Source organism: Megalopta genalis, chromosome 2 (genome assembly GCF_051020955.1).
Source record: "Megalopta genalis isolate 19385.01 chromosome 2, iyMegGena1_principal, whole genome shotgun sequence".
In the NCBI taxonomy this organism is placed as follows: Eukaryota; Metazoa; Arthropoda; class Insecta; order Hymenoptera; family Halictidae; genus Megalopta; species Megalopta genalis.
The window spans coordinates 13,445,451-13,466,520 of NC_135014.1; the positions used below are offsets into that span (position 1 = coordinate 13,445,451).

The 21,070-nt window shown below is 43.4% G+C and overlaps 1 protein-coding gene across 1 annotated transcript in view; it reads left to right on the forward strand.

The window, feature by feature from the left end:
* LOC117219259 (uncharacterized) overlaps nucleotides 1-21,070 on the forward strand; it is a 251,012-nt gene that overhangs the window by 151,719 nt on the left and 78,223 nt on the right. The window contains exon 2 of the transcript XR_013032648.1: nucleotides 10,165-10,188. The gene's annotated coding sequence lies outside the window, so the exon portion shown is untranslated. The remainder of the gene's footprint in view (nucleotides 1-10,164; nucleotides 10,189-21,070) is intronic.

The window sequence follows — 21,070 nt, forward strand, 5'->3', positions numbered from 1 at the left end:
CGAGAGCAAGTGCGTTCCAAATGCATTCGAAATGGATACCATCGATCATTCTCTTTTCGCGAGTCATTTCATGCTGACCCGTTCACTTTTCACTCAGAAGCGGGGGAAATTAGGGGCGATTCGAGTCATCGTTTCGCTAGTTTCGCAATTGCATATAGGATATATACGTTAGGGTGGATTTCCTCGCCAAAGACCTTTCAAGAAGGAAGGATGATCCTGGTTGCAAAAGTGGAATTGGAAAACTTGAGAAGACAGTTGCTGTGAACGACGTTGCAGAAAGAGCTGTCAAACTCATTCAGGATTATGATAACATTCTCGCAAGAGATGAAACTGAGAAACAATATGTTTCACAGATCGTTGCCGGAGACCGTAAAAAATACCCAACTGCTACTAAACTGTCTCTAAGGAAAAATATTTCTTACATTTTTCATGTTATTTCAGGAATTTTTCGAATTAACTTTTGAGAAATTTGATTCGGAATGTTTTTAAACGATCGCTGGGACTTCCTGGACGTGTCCATATAAATTTCTCTAAGAAAAATTGAAAATTCGACAACAAATATCTGAGAAATCTCAAAATAAAGAGATAACGAACGTTAGAGTAGGAAACTGAGACTCTGTAGCACACCTAATGCAATTTTGTATTTGTATCTCGGAAACTATTTGTCGGATCCAATTAAAACTTTCGCCATCTTAATCCGGGAGGTCCAGCCTATCCTATCCATTTTCTAAATCCGATTACAAATGACTCGGCGATCTCGTGACGAAGATACTCCTAGACTTAGTTTAAAAATCGTCACACCCTAAGACCCGTCCTACGTTTGCATTTTTATCTCGCAACGATTCGCTTGATTAAATTGAAACGCGTTTCGTATTTTAATCTCGAAGATCCGGCCTCTCTCCGGACGATTTTCTAAATTAAAAATCCGATATCAAACGAGCTCTGCGATCTCGCAGGTAAAGAGGCTCCTGAAACTTGCAATTGCACAGTTTCGAAAGTCGCGCCCCGAAACAATGATCGGATAATTTAATTCGCGGGCCGTTTAGACCGCTGCGAAATGAAAACTTCAACGGCGGAAGTTCCGCGCCGGCTATCCCAAGGACGAGGAAAAAATTGGAGGTAACGGTGACGTGCCGCAGGACTTCTTCAGAGGGCGTTCCTCGTTCCCGCGACACTTCAACTCTCGTTAATTTGACGGGAAACGATCGGCCCGGGGAGAATTAGCCCGCGGCCGGACAATGAAAAGTTTTAATAAAGGCGTCTAGTCTCGAGAGCGAGGGGAAAAAGGGAGTACCGTGCAACTTTCGAGGAGAGCTCTAACGACGCTCCAAATTCTCGTGGAGCTCTGACGCCGCGCCGCGCCACGCGGCCGGGCGTCGCCGATTCCACGTCTCGCGCGATTGTTCGCTAATTAGCAAAGTCGTTTCGCCGGAAACTTCTTTCCCTCCTCTCCTTAGCAGCTCCGAATAACGAGTCGCGAAATTGCTGGCAATTACCTGACGTTGCCGGGTCGCGAGTCCACTATCGATCACGCATCAAAAACGAACACCGTTTCCAGAAACGTCGCGCGAACTAATGGCTGCCGCGATCTCGCGATTCCAACGATCCCGATCAAATTTTCAGGAGACGTTCTCGAAAGATCGTTGTACGCGACACGCGGCTCGGTTTTTATTAAAACATCGTTCGAACCGAGTGGAAAATTCATTAAGCTCGACCCGGTTCTGGACTGATCAAATATTTGTAACCCCTTAAAAACTGCGCCCGGAGAAATGGCTGTCACAACGTTATTACTTCCATTCCGTCGTTCAAATTTTGAGGAGATATTTTACAAAGATAGCTCCGTGTCACGCGTTCGTCGGTGTTTAATAGAACATGGCACTGGGTAGATGTAAAATTTACACTCTTATTCATACTTTCTCATCCGCAGTTGGCCGCAGTTTCTTGCGAACAATAGAACTTCGAACCAGTAAATACATTGCTTCGAGGGTACAGGTGCAATTTATTAAAAAATATATCTTTTTTTTACATCACAACACAAAGTAGCGTTAGTAAAGAATCTGTGGAATTGTGTGTGTGTGTGTATTTTTTGCAATAACCTAAGCATAACCTTAGAAAGAGGAAACAAAGAAATTAGTGGAGAAAGAAAATGCGATGAAAATTTTAATAGCGAGAAGAATTAAACGAGAGAAAACACAGATGAAACGAAGAAAAACAAATTAGAAACGAAACGAATGAAATCGAAAGAAAAGGAAAAGAACGAAGAATGAAAGAAACGAGAAAAACATAAAAGAAGAACGCGAGAAGAATAAGAAAAATTAAGTTAAAAGAACTACTGTTACGTTACCGGTACATATCATCGTATGTTACAACACGCTTGCTGAAACGCAAGTTCTTCATTTTCCAGTAAAATACAATCGTCGAGCCGCAAAGAACTCTGAAAATCGGGCTGCTATTATCTCGACTATACAAGCATAGCACTTGCGATTCCTCGCAGCCGCAAGCGCAGTGTAAACAGCGATGCACTCCGAATTTCGCTTGTCGCATGGTTATCGGCTCCCCGGAGCCGAATGCATCAGCTCGATACGCATCTCTCTGCGATCGACGCAGCATATTGTAGAACGTTCCGCGCGGGCCGAGCGGGTTCGACGTTTAATAACGCGGAAACGTTGACGCGACAGCCGTTATCGAGCGATTTCAATTCCTTTCCGGTTCATACAGCCGACGCGAAGAACAACTGCGCGAACTGCGTGCCGGACAACCTTAAAAATGGAGGAAAAAAGGACCCGACGCGACGCAGCGCTGCATCGCATCGCGTTTAATCGGCCGAATATTGACGCGAAATACGACTTAATCGTCGACTGACGCGAGACAACCGGCGCAAATTCAATCGCGAAATCCCGTGGAAAAGAATGATCCGTTAACGATCCGAGCGCGGATAATACGAGCAACGAACTGACCGAAACGGTTCCATCAGCAGCGAGCAATTAAAAGTAATCGAGCGCGGCTCGGCCCGTGATTCACGAGGTTAATTCTAACGAAGGGCCGTTCGTTATTTGCAACATTGTTAGCGGCGACTCGTCGCGTTTATTATCCGGCGCCTCCTCCCGCGCGTCTCATAACGCGCGAATACATGATTTTAACGCCCGTAACGAAGCAAAAATTAAGCGAGCGTCGCCATTAGGGGCCACAATTAAAACTGTTTTTCACGGTGTTCCGACGGCTCGCCGGACTTTTCTCCAGGGGCGTGTCTTGCGCGATTTATTCTACCCCCGGTTTGCTACGCTTCCTCTAATTACCCAAGCGTAGTTCGTGAATTTTTTTTTGGTTCCCTCATCGCCGGACACCAAGATCGAAATTTTCCTGCATCGTTCTACGGTCGGAAATCTTCGATTCGATACTGAAATATTTCGTCGTACCAGGAAAAGAACACGCCAACAGACGACTTTTTTCAGGGTTACCTTGAAATCACCAACAATTATTTCAGCGACATTGTTTAGATACCGACACGTTGAAATCACATCCAAATGTTTACACCATCTCTCGTTTCACCAACAAATGCTGTTATCGACAATTCGTGCACGAGAAATGCAGAAATAGAGACAATCTGTTCTTTCTGTGGATGTGGCAAAACTAGAAATAGTATTTCCGTGAATATTTCGTAAATTAAAGATACGTTCCGAATAATTATCATGTCTGTTCGAATAATTCTTTATACGAATGATTCTTTATTCGAATAATTTTACATTCAAATGATTCGAAAAAATAACGTGAAAGGAACAAGTCGATGAACTATGGAAAAACACTTTATATTCAATCAATTTTATTCAAATCCATTATTTTCCGTATGAATTCACAGTCGAATAAAATTTTATTCGTATACAATTTTTTATGTAGATAAATTTGTATTCTATTCCATATTTATGCAATAGTGTAGAATAAATTTGTATCTAGACAAATTTGTAATCGATTGCACATTTGTTCGATAGCGTCGCTGGAAGAATGGAAATAAACGATACCCGTTATTATCCCGGAAAATACAGCCGAATGATTATAAAAAAAAATGCTCCATAGAATCGCCACGAGCTCGCCGATCGTCCTTGCAGGTCGGTACCCGACGTTCGCGTCTCCAATTAATCGGTTTCCGCGAAAATCTGCCGCGCAATCTGCACGCGAGGAACCCCATTGTTCCCGCTGAACAATCTAGCCGCGAAAGTTCTTCGCGCGCGATAAAAAAAGGCTCGTTTGTGTCCGCGTGCGCGGTCGCGTCGGTTTCATTCGTGCCCGCGTAATTAACCGACATCGGATCTCGCGCTGGCATCCATTCAGCGGCTTGGCAATTAATTAGCGGAGCGCGGACGCCTCGGTTTTTTATCGACTCGGTCAGGGTCCAAACTCTACCGATCCTCGACAATTCGATAAACGTTAAAGCAGGATCAAAAACTAACGCGTCGACGAAACTTTGATTGGACCCGCGTTAATGCCTTCCGGCTAGTAAGAAACGAATCTGTTGATCTAACGAGACCTCCCGCGTGTATCGAAATATGTCACCGATTGGATCGATCGCTACGGTAACAGATTGCGGGTCAGACCGAATCAAAGGAGATCGCACTTGATCGAACTTGGTTAGAATCGATTAGACTTGGTTAGATTTTGTTATACCTGGTTAAAAATGGTTAAACTTGGTTAAGCTTGGATGAACTTGATTATATTTAATTGCACTTGATTACACTTGATTACACTTGATTGCATTTGCTTAAACTTGATTAAACTTTGATTAAGTCTGATTAAAATTTCATGAAGTACGTATTAATAATAAGAACCAAAAAGTTGACAAAAAAGTAATCATAATTTTGATCAATTTTGTCTAAATCGAAACAAGAATTTCATTTTTCTGTTGTCAAACTCTAAAAATGGAAGTAAACGAAGACATCAAAGTGAACAAAACGCGTCTGTTTCTATCGAGTAAATGATTAAGGGCGAAGAAGTATTAATCGACACAGTTGCGAAAGAAATCGTGGCTCGAGGGTTCGCTATAAATATATTTATATATTCGCCGTGCAGTTTTATCGAAAAGCTTTCTGCCAGATCCTGTGGCAGTACAATAAAGCTGTCCGATCGTAGAACGCAGCGTAGAACGGTAGTTTTCTGTGCAGCTCTATTTAAGGAACGCTGCAGCCTTCCTTAGCTCGATGACAAATCGATTCTCGGTCCCGCCGTTCCACGATCCGACGATCTCGCTATACCACGATCCCACGATCCTCGGATCGTTCGAGGATATCGTTGTCCGCCCTCGCGATAAAGAGTAAAATCGCCGCGAGGTTTCGCAAGCGTGGCGGTTCGTTAGCCGCTCCCGCAAGATCGAAGGGGTGTGCAAAGGCAATTTCTGGCTTCTCGAGGGTGGCTTCCCGGTTATCTGATCGGTAGGGACCGGAGCAGGTTGCAGCTCGGCGTAATGCACTTAGGGTAGATTGGGGCGTGCGATAGTCGGGGTTAAAGGCGGCCGAACGAGTGGATACCGTGGTGTACGCTCGACGGAGAGCTCGGGAGACAGAGAGAAAACGAGAGAGAGAGAGAGAGAGAGAGAGAGAGAGAGAGAGAGGGAGACTAGCCGGAGAAGCGAGAAGTGGCCGAGGGGGGAAAGTAGGCGAGAAGACACTTGATTCTCTCCGGCTCATTTGTCTGATGTTTCTCGCGCGTCCCGACACCCTCTGCCATCCTCCGACACACCCGCACACCCTCTGCTCGGCTCGGTTGCGGGACCAGCGAGTGCACTCTTTTCGATTTACTGACGGGGCAGAATGAAAAAAAGGAGAACAGCCCGCGACAAAAGCCCTGCCCGTCCTCGGTCGAGCTTCTTCCTAGCCTCCTCTATTGGATCTGGGTTATCGGAGACCTCTTCCCTCCTTTTCTTGCCCTCCCTCTACTCGCCTGGCAAATAAGGTCTGAGCTTCTAATCGCGAGCGTTGCTTAACACGTTCGCAGACGGTAGAAATTTTAATCAGCTACAAAAATAGACAGGAGAGTTATTCCGAAACTAATTGTTGTAGCCAAATTTCGATTAGTCCGATCTCGTTCGAGTTCTCATAATATCACGTTTCGATAGTTGCGTGCAATGAATAACATCGGTAACATCCCCATGTCGATACAGGTCGAATCAAAGTGCACAACAATTTAAAAAAAATGAACACGCGATGTAGAATGGAACGCGCGATAATGTGGCTTATAAATTTGAACGTTACAGCGTTCGTATAATTTTGCATCACGATGAAAATGAATGCTTTAGCATTCACGTCCGCGAACGTGTTAACATATCGCGTCTGTCACATACAGTGGTGCGCATAATTATGGACTGAAAGTAACTTCTACATTGTTACTGATATCTAGACGAAAACATGACATGATATCGCATCTGTACATTTCTATTTTCTATTATTTCAAATGTAGAAATATACAAATATGGTATATATTCAGTTTTTTTCATCGTAGGTGACATTTTTTAAAATTATTATTTATATCACAATCAGCTGTTTTCAATGCTGCGATTGTAATCCGCTGATAATTGCAGAAATAATTTTCCAGCAAGTCGGAGTCTACCAGCAGCATAAAATTATTGACGAGTCGGCAGATTCCTCTCATCGGGACCACCGTCGCTCTTCCCCTATACACGTCTGACGCGTCCATTGCACTTGGCAAACACGGCTATCGGCTTCTGTCGGCCCGTGTTCATTTAGCATGTATTTAGCAACGATATGTCGCCGGGTACAGCGTTCGCGACGACGATTACGTAGCCGGGGCCGCGTTTCCCATACGCGATCCCCGAATATCAAGGCCGGTAAAAGCCGTAAAGCCGATTACGCGATTCCACAAATTGCATCGCTTTGTCCGTGTTCCGGCCGGTCAGAGAGCAGCATCGCGGCGTTGATATGCAGCTATGCCTGACGCTTTGAGCTACGGGCCACTACAGAGATGTATGCATCACCGACGGTAATGCCTTCCAGGTTGAATCTTGCCGGGGCCACAACACGCCTATGTCGGCCCACCGAATCGTGTCTTGTTCCGCGCCTCTTCGAGCATCGACAACTCCGCGCTTTGCTTTCGAAAACAGTTCGAATTTCCTACGAAACGTTCTTCTTCTCTCTTCAACCCCTTGCCATATTTTGACGAGTCTGATACGCGATGGAGATTTCAACTCGAAATAATACCGAAAATTAATAGAAAATAGCGACGGTCCGCAACATCCCTGACGCAATTTTCCATTTGTATGCGAAAAACTATTTGTCCTATCCAATTGAAACTTTTCCCATCTTAATCCGGAAGCTTCGGCTTATCACGGGCATCTTCTAAATTGAAAATCCGATAACGAATAGCTCAGCAATCTCACGGTGCAAAAACTCCTAAACTAGGTTAAAAGAATCTCCCTCCAAAACACACTGTACATTTGATTTTTTGTTTCGCGAACTACTTGTTGCATCAGATTGCAACTTTCCCCATCGTAATCTAGAAGATTCTGCCTATCTTGTCCATTTTATAAATTGGAAATCCGATTACAAATGACCCGGCGATCTCACAACGACGGTACTTCAAAAATTGATCGAGATAAGTCGCACTCCGAAACACACCCGATTTCTTCATAATATAACAACAGATTAGCAGCACTTATATCGATCACGGAATGACTAAACGAAAAATAGAAAAAATTATAAAAAAGGGATAGAAACGAAAGAAATTAAGTAAAAACTAATCAAATATTAATGTTAACTTCTTTTTTCTTTGGTTATAATAAAAATTGTGCTTTGCATTATTACTGGCATTGTTATTTTCTCACAGCTATAATCTACCGAATCCTTTTTTATCCAAATTTTAAGGATAATGGACTTACACCGAACGGGGCTTCTGACCCGTCCACGCGTGTAATCGACCTTTATACGATTTCTCTTCGCGATCTTCTATAAAAGGGCCACTCGTTTCGGAGCCAATTTCGGTGCGAACTATTTTTCGGCCGGCTCGTCGGTCCCGCTGTATCAAGGGGATTGATATAGTCGCGGTCTAAACAGCTTAAAAATGGAATCCGTCGCGAGTCGGCGAAAATCCGTCCGGGTAAATCGTTCGTCCCAGATCCTCGGCTTCGCAGCTTCCCATCGGACCGATTTGTCCATTTTAATCTGCGTCTCTCCTCGCGAATTACATTCGGCTTCTCCGGTCCCGGTAAAAGTGATTCCCAGCCGGGCTGCGAGAAGAATCGAATCAGCCGGGGATCGATCGAATGGTCGCATCGCGTCGACCGGCTAACGCGATTAACCGGTCCCCAGAACTCTTTCCCTTCACCCGCGCCTGTTATCGACACCGTTGATCGTATTTCCGTTGTTATTCGAGCGGGATCCATCCGGCTGATCCCTTGAACGATCGTTTAATTAAATCTCGGGTTCGCGGAAATCGGCCGCGCACGGGTCGCGAGGATTAACACCGTTTCTCTCCCTGGTCCCCTCCCCCTATTTCCTCCCTTTGCTGACCCCCTCCAGGATTCCCTTAATTGACGAACGAACTCGGATTAATTCAACCACGCGTCGAATAATTAACGAGCACCGACGTTTCGATGATATTTGCGTTAATCGCGCTCCGCTTACGAACGAGTGGCCCTCGACGGTTTCGGCCCGTCGACAATCGGCCCGTCGACAATCGGCTCGTCACTGTAGAGACAACGACGTCCAATGCAGAATTTTGCCAGAGCTCGTTCCGCGCGGGCGATTTATCCGTCGATCGCTCGATCCCGTCGAGGAACCATTCGCGAATCACTCCCGGTACATTGCATCAATGAATCAAATAGCACTGGACAAAGATGTTCGAATTTTTACCCTTCCTTTGACATAGCTTTCAACGTTCGATAGGACAGTGGAGATTATTCTGGAGAACTTTCCGAACGAAACGACATACATTTTTATGATATTACAAACATTTGAACAAATTCGACAAATATTTAAAGCGAGCGACGCGCTATAGTTCTCGACACAAAATCAAGTTTTCATCATTGGAAATTCTTTTGTGCTTTTGCTGTGACAGTTATCGAAATGTTGTTTTCATTGGAGGATTCTATGGAACTTCCGAAACGAAATGATATATATTTTTATAATACCGGGGGCGTTTGAACGTATTTAAAATATATGTAAAGCGACCAGTCGCTCATTCTCCGCGTTGCTGGACACAGTCAAATTTACGATGGGTTTTCAATATTCGATGGATGAGTGCAACGAGTCCGCATATTTTCTTGCGCTGAATGCGATACAGGAAACCATATTTTTTTATCAACTTTAGTTTTCAGAGAATTTAATACCGAAAACAAAGTTGAACTTCAGGCATTTTTTGCGGTCTCGTTTTTGCGAAAGCTATTCAAATGTTTTGTATGGGAACCTGTTTTATATACTTTCCACTCGAAATGCTGTGTACATATTTTCATAACTTCGTGTACATGTAGAATGGTACTCGTACGATATTCGGACCGAGCGGAATACACACGCGTCGGGCACTAGTTTCGATTTTTCGATTTAATTTCAGAACCGAGATCCTCGAGCGAAATATGATCAAGTTAATTCGCGAAGCAGACTCCTTTTCAGCCCAGCTGCTAAACATAATGTAATACAAATATCGCGATATGAAACATAATCCTTCCGTGCGATTTTCTCGATCAGAAACAAAACCTGTGTGGTAAAATTTCCAATTTTTCTGAATTCTTCCAATTTTACTTGCTTTTATATTAAAAAGATAGAAATGAGATGAATTTCCTAAAAATAGCAGGATAATATACTCCGAGAGTCGAAAGAAGTGTCAAGTTGACGCCAGGGACGGATGATGATACAAAATCGCGAGACAAAAGGCTACTCCGATTAATCGAACGCTCCGGAATGGCCCGTTCGTCGATCCGGCGAGATTATACATGGGTGGAAAGAGAGAGAAAGAGAGAGAAAGGCTTGGTGGCGGAAATTGTGCCAGAATTTTCATCGACGCGACGCGACGCGCGGAAGGCTTTTTGCCTAATTGCTCGGCAGCTGCGCTAAAACGCGATAGGGCGCGAAAGGGAGCGAAAAATCGCGAATGCGTGGCCGTATTAATCGCAGTAAGTAAAGCGTCCGCGATCCAGACACTGACGATGCGTTCGTTTCTCTGTTGCAGAGCCGGCCGCCGCTCGGAGCCAAGGTAAGAGGACAGGAGGGAAAAAGCGTCTACCAAAAAGATAATCCCTTTTCCCTTTTCTCGCGGAGCCGAGGCGAGTCTAGCCGGCGAGAACGCCCGTTCCCGACCGAGCTTTCACCGTGTAAGTAGCTTTGATCGCGAGAACGGGAAACGCGTCTTTGTCGCTGCCGTTTCCGGGACGCGGGCTCTTTAAAGACCCGTTACTCTGCGACGGGCTTGCGCCACACGCTCCCTGTTCCGAACGCCGACAAAAGCGATCTCTCGCAACTGGCTTGGTGCGTCGAGCAACCTCGCAAACTCGCGCAAGCAAGCACCAGCTTCGAAAGAAGAAACGCCTTTGAACGCGCGGCCAACGATCGTTGCTCCGCCGGATGGTATCGCGGAGTCTAATGTCCCTCGTGCTCTAATTAGAAACGACGATGCCCGTTTCCACGCTCCCCCCTTTTTCCTATTTCCCGCGTCTCTTTCTCTAGCCTCGCGTTGCTTCTTTGTTTTCCTTTCTTTCCCGCGAATTCTGCTGTTTCTTGCTTCTTCTCGGCGCTCTCGGTTCTTTGATTTTTATTAGTTTCTGCTCGAAGGAACTCCTGTTTCTTTTCGCGTACTCTTGCTGTTTAAAAGTCTCGCTAATTTCGACTTAAGAAATCGTTTATTTTCCTTGGTACGGTAAATTTCTCCTAATTGACGCTCAGATTGCGCAAGGAGATACGATTGTACAAGCTTTGCGACTCGTTTTTATAGTTACCGGTCGTCAACAACTATCATCAATCGCATCTCCTCTTCCCAAACTGTCCATTTTTGTTTATAATCTGAGAGTCGATTAGGGTGAATTTACTGCATTTACTGTACAGAGCTCTATTCTTTCTCTTGGCGTTCAGGCTTTCTTTTCGTTTGTATTTCTTGCGATTAATGCAGATTTCACATAACCTAAAATTTCACATTATTTCACATAAAACTAATAAATATAAACTAATATGTATTTATAATAATAAATATAAAATATAATAGAATAAGTATATAATCTCGGCGAAATGCAAGCGATTCCTTAATCCTTCGCGAAACTTGATCGGAAAAAAGAATCCGCGATCAGCGTTTGAAATAATAATGCCGGTTCCAGATCGGTGCCAAGGATCGATAGCGAAAATCCGCGGAGACCGGAGTTTACGCCCGCCACGGGAAACAATTTCCTCGTGGAAACTCGATGAAAAGTGAGCGCAGGGTCGCGCGACGGTACCGGCCGGATAGTTTGCCCGGTGAAAGTTTCCGGTACTTCGCGGATTTCTTGGGAGCTGAGCCCGGCCCGATCCGGAACCGCGTTCGACGAGCTCGTTTACCCGTCGGACTCTCGCAGTCCCTCGCATTTCCTCGCAGTTCCTCGTGTACCGGCTATTACTGCCGAACTTTCTGCTCGGCGAAGTCGATTGTTCCATCGGATTACTCTACCGGGCACTATCAATCTCTCGCCGGTCATGCCGACACCCCCTACGAAATTTTCTGCAGCGCTCCGACCCACTTCCAGAATCGCTACCGCCGATTACGAAGATTATTCGAAAGCTGCCGTTATATCCGATACTGAAATTTCTATATTTATTAACCCAGTTATCGACAATGGTCTCGAACGAAATCCGACGCGATCCAAAACAATATTTCTATCGAGTCGAAATGGAATTCCGTCTTTCTCCTCTATCGACGTTTAAACACATTCAACCTTTTGCGTGACGGAGATTTCTAATAATCACCTGTTAAATATAAATGTCATTCCGCTCTTTTAAGGTTTGAATAAAATTCTGTTCTCTTGTCGTCGCTATTTAAGTAAATATAGACACACGATAAATAATTTTCATTTTCTTTGTTAGAAGTATGTAATCGTATAGTTATGTTGACAAGACAGAAACATAACGAGCGACATCTGGTTTTTACATAGTTAAAACAATTTCAAATATATTTGGCCTGGCAGTAGTATATATATACATCGAAACGTCGAAATATATATGCACCCGTGATTTTTCATGCACCCGTGATTACGACGTAGCTCGATGTTGCCACGATGTTTCCATCGCAGTTTCATCCCTACGTCTCGACGGCAAACAGTTTTTGCAACCGTGAACAGCCCCTCGAGACGTCTATGGGGCGATTTTCCCGAGTCATGTCCTCGCGCGGGCGAGCAATCGTTTCGAGGATCGCCCTCGAGATTCCTCGGCGTCTCGCCGCGGGAATCCCCTTATTTCCGGTCGCCATGGACTCTTTCACCCTTCCACCCTCGTCGCGAGACGCGCCGAGGCCGGTACAATCCGCGGATGCCGGGTATCTCGAGAATGATCATTTCCAGACGCGACTTTCGTCTCCGCGTCGCGATTTTCCGGCGGATTTTCTGATGGCGGAACTTCTGCGCTGCAATCGAGTCTCTCCGCTCAAATATTTGTCTTTGCCCCGACGATTCTCTTTTGTGTTCCTACCGTGTCTTCTGACCGAGATTAAAACGAGTCCTCCAAGTCACAGGCAGCTTGTGTCCCGACACACGCGATGCGATCGATCGTCGTTTAATTACTAACGCCGTGTCTCCTTCTCTTCTCCTTCTTTTTCTTCGTATTTATTTACCTCATACTACATTCGTATTTATGGTAATTTCTTCCTAATTCGCGCTCGGATCGCGCACGAAAGTGGACAATTTGGGAAGAGCGGATACGATTGTTCGAGCCTCGCGGCTCGTTTTAAAAATAAAAAATAAAATATAAATATAAATATAAAATATAATAGAAACTACAATCTATAATATAAAAAATACTATAATCTCTGATAATAATCTCTGTGCATTCTTTCACGTAGAATCGCGCAAATTAAATCACATTTTTGGACTCGTCGGCCCAGTTTCGTGAACAACGGTGAACAGAAAGGCCGCGGAATCCTCTAGCGGGACATCTTGCGAAGGCTAAGCTAAGGGGATGATGGAAAGCGAGGTCGCAGCCAGGCTCGCGGCCGAAGAGGAGGCGGTTACCCTCGCCCCTTGCAATCCGGCGCGGCGGTGGCGTGCAGTAATAATTAACCTCTTGCGAACGTGTTATCGCGATCTGACCCGCGCTGGCTGCCTGTAATCCCGCCCCGGAATTAGGATTTATCGCCGGCCGTGACACGGAACTTTTCATTAACTATTTAAAGGGGTTGCGCGGGGGTTCAAGAGAAAAACAGAGAGAGAGAGAGAGAGAGAGAGAGCGAGAGACGTCGTCCCGGCAAACTTCCAGGAGGGACCGTGAAAAATGAATCGCGTTAGAGAGCGGAGTTTGAGGCGCGGTACAAATTACCGCGAGATTACGGCGAACGGAGACAAATGGCCCCTTCAGACCGCTCTCCGGGCTAACCCGGAGCGAGACAGCTCCAAGACGCGCGTATCTAATTGCAGGTGCAAGCCAGCCCTATACCTCCACGGACACCGGAGCCTCGCCGGAGGACAGGGCTGCACGAGCAATCGGATTAAACGAAAGTAAATGGTAGCACCGGATCCGACCGAGTGTCTCCTGCTGGATGGAGACCTCGGGGATCAAACTGTGGGACACTAGCGCAGGAGGATTCTGTCGAGGATGTCGAGCACGTCGAGGACCGCGAGCTCTCCCTCGATCGAAGGGTCTACAGTCTCGAACGGATTTTTTCGCGCGCTCTTATTGTCCGAGGATCGCCGAGAGCTTTAAACCGAGCTGTGTTGCGAGGCTGTTTAATATTGCGTGGATGCGGCTCGGAGATTCGTCTATTCGATAGACTCTGTTCTATTCGATCGCGATCGGTTTAAAGAGGATTTTCTGCACCCCGTTTTGCACGGCTACTTGTCGATTCTCCTCTGGGAGATTGGGTGGACATTTCGAAGCGCTTGCTCAGAGCGTTTTATAGCTCGATGTTCAAGCTTTGTGCGTCGATCGTTTAACTTTCTGTCGCGCGAACGTCGCGACCTTGAATATTCTCGAAACATCGTTAGGCAATTTCAAGAGGGTTTCTTTGTATCCGGATCTATAGCGCTTCTTTGGGGGTTGATTTCTGACGGAATGGATTGAGATTTTGAAACGCTGTTCAGTGCATTTTTTAGCTAGATGTTTCTGCTTTATTTCGTGATGTTTGAAGTTTCAATTGTGCCAGAATTTAGATGTTGAAAATTCTGAATTCGGTCACGGTGCATTTGAAGAGAATTTTCTGGGCACAGTCGTTAGGGGTGCGCTTGAGATTTTTTTCTGATAATATAGATTGAGATTTCGAAGTGCTGTTTACTGCATCTTGTAGTTCGATGTTTGAGCTGCATTTCCAGATATTTGAAATTTCCATTGTGTAAAAATTGAGGTCTCGAAAATTGTATTTGAAAAGAATTTTCTGAACGCCGTTATTAGATGCTTGTGTTGGACTTTTTCCGGGTTGGTGGATCGAGATTTCCGCGTGCTGTTTTGTAGGTTCTATACTTGAATGCCTGAGCTTCGATGCGAGAGTTATTTTATGCGGAAAATTCACGATTTAAATATTGGAGGAAATCTAAACGACCACCGTGGGAGTACTTACAAGAAAAATACGACCAAACAGCTTTGCCCTTATGCAGTACCTGAAAAATAACAAAGAAAAACGAACCAATAGAGCTGAACGAACGTAAAGTGGTATATATCTAAAAAAAAAAAATACGCTTCAAACAAAACAGTTTTATTTCATTAATTTGGCACACAGCCAGTGGTTTAACGGGACAAAGCAGAAACCTCCTAAAACAAAGCCACGCCAACCGTTTCACCCTCCAAATAAAAACTATTTTAAAACCATTTCTCATAAAATGAAACATTCACTTTTCAAAGTTAAATTCGCAATTTAAAGGAAAAAAGCGTACGCCTGTAATTCGCCACTTGATATAGAAATACTCATAAACAATTCCACGTTCTTGTAACTCGTTTGAATAAATAGCGATTTAGAGCGGTGAAAGAAGGTGACACGTCGCGTCGATAAAAGCGACAACGGATCCCGGTCGCGTCGAGGTGAAACGAGCCGGGCCCGTATGCGTAACAATACTCTATCTTTGATACGGCTAATGATCGAAAACAAAGCGGAATTTTACGCGGGCAAAAGTGACAGGTCCCCTCGGCCCTTTGATACGGGTCCAGCCGTGGTGATCGGTGTAACGTCGAGCCTGGAAAAAATTCGTTGTCATGGGAGACTCTAATGGAGCTGGCTGATAGTGGAACAGGCCGATCGATAGTCAGCCAGCTCATCGGAGGGCATGTTTAAAATCGGCGTTCGAGCGTCGAGCGCGCGGTGTTCCTCTCGAAATAAGCTCCATCGCTCGATGACACCTGAGATCCGGTCCTATTTCACTTTAATTGGATCGTCGACGAATAGCTCGAACGTCCTCCGACTGAAAATCCTCGCTGAGCATGCTACTAACACCTAATGACCCGGGATCATCGATTCATCTTTCAATTTTACTGCAGATTCCTGTTTAGTCGTCATAATAACGAGGTTGCAGATATTGCAGATCATTATGAAGAGATTTTCCATAAACTGTTTCCTCGATTCAACATTTAATAGCTCTTTGGGAATTAATTTCACGAGTTCCGTCGCATTTGCATCTCACAGGATCGAACATAATGTTTGTTTCATCTTTGCAATCTGCAATTGCGTTCGGTTTTCACTCTTTGCACTCTAATGGCCACTATGAAGCCCCATCAACCCTTTGCAGTCGAAGCTATTTTAATTCGAAATTCAAAACATGTTTTCTGATCTACCGTATTTCCATTTTATACGATTTAGTACGATTTATTCGTATGAAATCGAGCTTATTGGCGAGTACAATACTTGCAAGTTTTAACAGTTTTTTAAAAATATAAACGAATCTGATACTGTTACAATTATTCAGAAAAATAGTATAGCAATTTTTAGTGGCGCCTCAGAGTCGCTATTCGAGTTCAAAGGGTTAAAAGTTATGTCAAGGTATATGTAAAAACGATTAGGCGATGAGCGACGATGTTCCACGCAAACGTGGCAGAAAGTGAGAGAAGGAAGGATTGTGCAGTATTTACCATGTACCGTCTTACGGAATTAACGGGGTACCCGTCACGTATTTGTTCGACGCTGTTTGCCATGCAGATTAACAATTAAAGGAAATAGTCCGCGGGGACAAGGGGTTCCGCGGCTGTTTAGAAAATAAACAGTGGCACGAAATGTTTCGCGAAGCACGATGGAATATTTAACGAGCACTCGACGTGTCCCTTTCTCGCGAGGCTCGAAACGGAAGCGAATTCGGCATGCGACGACCCGAGGCCTTTTCCTTTGCTAGGCCACGGTAATATACGACTTAGAGACGATTTCTACTTAAGAGTCGACGTTAAGCTGCGTTTAATTACCGGTTTAATACGCGAATCAGTCGAGAAGGCACTGCGAGACTGGCCCGTTTACGTTCATTGTCGTTGTTGCTTCGTCCGATCTTTTTTAGACCTCGATCTTTGGATCACTCGGAATAAAAAAATACCATTACAAAGCTTAGATGTCGAAGTATACAGAGAATAAATTGTGCTTCAAAATCCCGTTCCGTTCTTACAGGAAAAAATTCGAAAGATACCTTTGGAAACGACGCGCACGAAACTCATTTCAAATACATTATGAACCAGTATATACAATTCTCGAGGGCTCAATTTTTGAGTTATTCAAAATGAAAAGATGCTAAATTAGAGCTTAATCATCGAACCATAAAACCTGTAAAATAAATTCTACCAGAAAAAAATCCAAAAGACGTCCTTGAAAATGATATCCAGGAAATCTCACTTAAATACATCTCGAATCGCTGAATTATTTTTGGAGCCTCGATCTTTGGATTATGGGAAATTAAAAAGTATCGAATCGAAGCATATACATAGAAACCTGCTTTTTGAAATTTCGTTCTATTCTGCGTTAAAGAAAAATCCAAAGAATTGTTATAGCGAATCAAGAAATCGTCGAGTTCGTCGCCATCGATCATAAATTCAAATCGATCGACGCCATAGCGTTTTTCTAAGGATAAATCCTAGTGTTTTAGATCTCTCTCGGAGCCTTGTGGAAGGATTCCGCTTCAGGCAGGACCTTAATTCTTTTCTGGAGCTGTCTCCGCGAAGAGTAACGCGCGTTTCAGCCGTCGTCGCGATTTCAGTTAGCGAGCTTATCGCGCCAGGCTCCCCTCTTTCCCCCCCAGCCCGATATCGCTAGAGGTAATTTAAACGGCTGTTTCCCTTAATGCAATTTAAATGCGCGCCCGTGATGTTTCGTACGTGTGCTGGTTTAGCCCGCGTTCCCGTGGTTTTTCTCGCAGAATTTAATGACCGGCGATCTTCGAAGCATTCCTCGGGCAATGGGGCGGAAGGGAAATAACGGCGCGCAGAATGAAATTACGTTGGTCAACCGACGCGTTCTGCGTACGAGGCTTTAATTAATCCTTGGAACGCGGCTGTTTATTATCCCGAGGCTGGCGCGGTGGCGCGAATTTTTATTTTTTCCTACCAACGCTTCCAGTTTTTGTTTATCACTTGCTTGCGCGCGACATGCACTTTTCCTAATTGCTGCTAGACACTTTACACATGCCTTTTGTTAAATATTTTCTGTGGATTTTTATTGTACGAGTGCGAACGCAATCTATCTATCTATTAACAACGTCGCCAGGGGTCGGCAATATTTTTAAAGAATTAATTTTAAAAAGCTTTATGCAAATTCATGAAATAATTCAACATGTGCGAACATACGCATAAAACAAAATGAAAACAACAACAACAATAACATCGCATTTAATACAACAAATTTAATATTTTTCCTTCGTGTGATAAATATTAAAGCGATCACCTATATGTGACGGTACTTGACAAGCCTTATACATAAAATATGTAGCTTTTTCTAATTTTATTCGTATATCAAACGCGACAATCCCTTCGTACACTCTTTTGTATTACTGATATTTTAACGAATTGATGTTTTATTCCTCCGGCTAATCTTTCAACTGGATCTGGACGAACGACGCGAGATGTAGCAAGGTCACGATCATTAGTTTTAATTCGCGCACTTGCTAATTTAAGTAAAAAATCGTGGTAATTTAATTTCTGAATGGGATCGGTATTCAAATGTCCATATATACGAAACGGGTGAAATACGACACAATTTATTAAATAGAAAGAAAGCTTCTTTGTCCATTTTTTTGTTTTTCCAAAAACCTTCGGCGGTAGCATGACACGCATGCTGCGAAAGCGGCCATTAAAGTGTTAATGTTAAAATTGTAAGCGTTCGAGATCGATAGATGTAAATTCCATGAAACTCACTGTTTGACATTTAAAGTTTACAATAAAACAGACTCGCACAATAATTTTCTACAGAATTTTCTTTTCATGGTTGATAGAATGGCGTTTGAATGCAACGAATTTAATTCAAATGTACGCAACGATTAAATTTCAATAATATAAAATACAATTATAGAAACGGTCACGGCCACAATGATATTTAAACAAAGAGCGGCGGGAACAAATGATTCAAATATTAGTATCCATGAAGAAAGTTTGGACACGCTACATTCAACCGGATATTAAAAACGGTACAACGGGTGCGGATTGCATATTCCATTAATAGTTGCGAAAATGGTAAAATGAAGAATTGAAACTCATCAGAATGCCGGTGGAACAAGGCAGGAATTATGAATAATGAGAGCGTCAACAGCTAAAGCAAAAAAAAAAAGAAACAGCGCAAAATGCAAGCAGCGAAGTTATGCATTTGTAATATACGCAAGAAAGCAAAATCGAGTCTGGTACAATCTCATAGCACACTTTCCACTTTTTCAAATCGAATTTCTCCCGCATACGATCTCCTCAAATTTCTCCATGAAAATGTAAATTCCCAGGAACGTCCGTAGACCAAATATGAATTAACCAGCAACTTCCTCTTCCCGGTGTTTCGTTACATTCGCAATTAAATAAAATATTTAGCTCCCCTTTAATTCGTCGCGGTTTCTTTCCTCTCTTTGACCGCAGCCTCGACAATTAGACTGGGGATCTGGAGATTTTCATTTTCACCGCAGAGCAGAGAACTGTTTCTAAAACTGCAGTGTGACAATATTTTAAATCCCCAGAAAGATTTACTAGATGTTAGAGGGGCCAGTTTATACTGTACAATGACTGAAATGATCTTTTTCAATTTTTCTATTACTCGGAATGACAAAACAAATAAAGATGTTAAAAAGACAAGTGAAATAAATGATAAAGTTACTATGGATTAACTAAACATTAAATTATTCTAACAATAAATTTTATCGTCAAACAACGCGCGTGTTGGTAGACAATAACGTTGCTTGTTTCTCACAGCTTACGCCGCTATGATTCTTACTCGCTCGTTTATTGAACGAACGTATCTTTGTAATTAGGACAATTTTGTGAGAAAGAATGTCGGACGATTCATTTTGACTAGTACGGTTCGTGTCAATTTGAACGGTGCCGACAGAAGAATTTCGTAGCGTCACGCGAGCCGAGACGATACGGAGGAAAACCCGCCGCGGATAGGAATTTGTCTCACGACCGCAGTTCCAATAGAAATTTACCACAGAATTTCGACGAGGACGTCGCTGTCTTCTTCCGCCACTTTCGCATTGTTATTCCACGGAAAGGTAATTTCAGTTGCGCCGTTCCCCGCGAGCTAATTCCAAGAAACTTTCCTCTCCGCGCAGACTATATTTCCGCGCTCATGAAATTCTCCATCGATTCTCTCCTCTTCCCTGCCGTACACGTCTCGGCCGGTAAACGCGCGGCGGTGCTGTCTATAATTTCCCATTTCCATTTTCATTTCATTTCCCCACAGACGCTGCTCGATTTATTATTTATCCGCTGCGGATAACTCGATCGCGGCCATTTCGTCGCGTTTCTGTCGGCGCGAATCCTCCGGCATCCGGAATTTTTCAATTAATATTCAACCGATAGAGACTTTCTTCCCCTCTCTTCTCCGAATCCCCGAGGGATACGAGAACTTTTTGGTCAAAAGTCCCACGCATCGGCAATTTACTCGCCACGTTTCCTTTTTATCATTGCAATAAGTCGGCTTCGCGCAGCTGGCAACGCGTATTAAGTGTACTGTAGTATAACGGCGTCATTGTTGCAAGATATTTATTGTGTATTTTTGTTTAATTCTATTTATTCGGAATTTTAGACAATTTTTATCAATGGTTTTGACTTTGGGTTTGTACAATCATCGTCGAACAGACTCAAACTACAGCTCTTTGATCGTATGCTGTTGATCATTGTAGAGCAACGGTTGTTTGAGAAATTAAAAATAATGTACGCCGGGTTACAAAGAAGAAAGGCATACGTATTGTCGTACTCAAACATCAACAAACAAGAGACAATCATGGATGAAACAACAAAGAAATAAGGATAATTGGGTTTTGTGCACCAAAGTAAATGTAGATAAGAATTGTAATCTGTGACGGATTGCTTGTGGTTTAGTTTCATCTGTGATCACGGTCAAACGTAGACAAACTAGTCTAAACACATTCATGAATATTAAAAATTTTATAAATGTCTAGCTTTAATTTTAGAAAGTCGTACAGAACAAGATTGGCATACAACTCTGTTTGCTTCCAGCAACAACGAGCGTCCGAATAAAGTCAATAAACTGTAGGATAAAATCAATAGAGCATCAAATATAGAGTAAAATATACAAAATATGAGACATGGAACGAATTCATTGCAGCAAACAATTTCGGATGAAATCAACAAAATATAAAATATAAGACAAAATTAGTACAGCACGAAATATACAATAAAATCAACGAATGAAATTAAAAACATAGTAATAAATAAAAGAAATAAAATCAGTAGAATATAAAGTGTAGAATAAAATCAGCCCAACATACAACGCGGTACGAAATTAATAAAATCTA